The following is a 1,322-nucleotide window of genomic DNA, read 5'->3' on the forward strand; positions in this document are numbered from 1 at the left end:
TCGGCGGTTCCATCTCAAAATTCGGTGCACATTGCCAATTTCTTTCATAACTTCCGAAATGCCCTGTGTTATTATTTTGTGGCTGTTCCGTATTTATATGTCCCTCTTCCCGTATTGGGGCGCGAGTGTCCTCTGAAATACGTAATTCTTGTATTACCTGTGTCAGCTGATCTTGTACTTCCCGGATTTCTCTTTGGTGTTGCGTATTAATTTGATTCAGATATTGTTTCAGTTTCCTAATTTGTTCGCACTCTTCTGTGTCATTAAAGACCGTAATTATGACTTATTTAGCTTAATAATCTAAAAAAGGTGTTTCACACACACATGTTAATGAAAACACTGTATCACTTCTGCAACTGCATTATGGAGACATGGAAACTCTACCACAGGAAAACAATGTAGACTTTCTGGGTATTTTTAACGTAAAAGGATTTGTCTTTAAAACGGGATTTGCACTGCAGATCAATCACTTACATCTCCATATGCAAAGAGGCTCTTTCAACTGTTAAATTGGAATACGATAAAGAATTTTCTTTCCATGAACTGATATCACGGTCATTAATCTTGAATGTACGGTGTTCCGATTTCTAAGCTATTAACGGGGAGTCATGGTGACTGTTGTGCGCGTCATTGACTTCTTTGACGCGTACCGTGGAGTGTTAATTCGAATTACGAATACATTAATTTTCTTTCTTATTGCGAACGTACTGTGAAATGTGCCGAGTCGCGATCGAACAGGAAACCATAAATTTAAAAATGTGACTGTTAACTGTTAAGAAACATTATGACATCAGAACACATCATGCGTTAGTTGAATGAAGTGGGTCTTACTTTCGTCGTTACAAGCAGAGGCACTAAATGGGATAATTCTACAAGCATTGCGCGTTCCTGTTGTATCCACAACGGGCAGACACAAACAAGAGGATCAGCGAGACGCGGATAATTACCGTGCTGCACGCTCACGGATTAGAGGACCAACAACATGGACTTGATGACTCGCTAACAGCATTAGCTAAGCGAAGACTGACTTGTCACACAAAAGCTCAACCCACGCTAACTGTTACTGAAAATAACTTTATATTCAAATTATTAATTGTATTAAAGTTACATTATCTTTTCATGGTCAGTATTTCGTGTAACTGAAGTTGTACTTAACGCTGAATTCCATTGTTGTCTTTCAGAATTAAAGATTAAAAGCACTTTTGATCATTAAATCAACTGGCCTGTTCTCGTTTTTGTAATTTTAGCAGAGATGCCAAAGCCCTCACTCGCTATATCTCTTTCATTTTTTACTCGTACATTATACACATTTACTTTATTTG

The sequence above is a fragment of the Schistocerca cancellata genome, chromosome 8, assembly GCF_023864275.1.
Source record: "Schistocerca cancellata isolate TAMUIC-IGC-003103 chromosome 8, iqSchCanc2.1, whole genome shotgun sequence".
Lineage (NCBI taxonomy): Eukaryota > Metazoa > Arthropoda > Insecta > Orthoptera > Acrididae > Schistocerca > Schistocerca cancellata.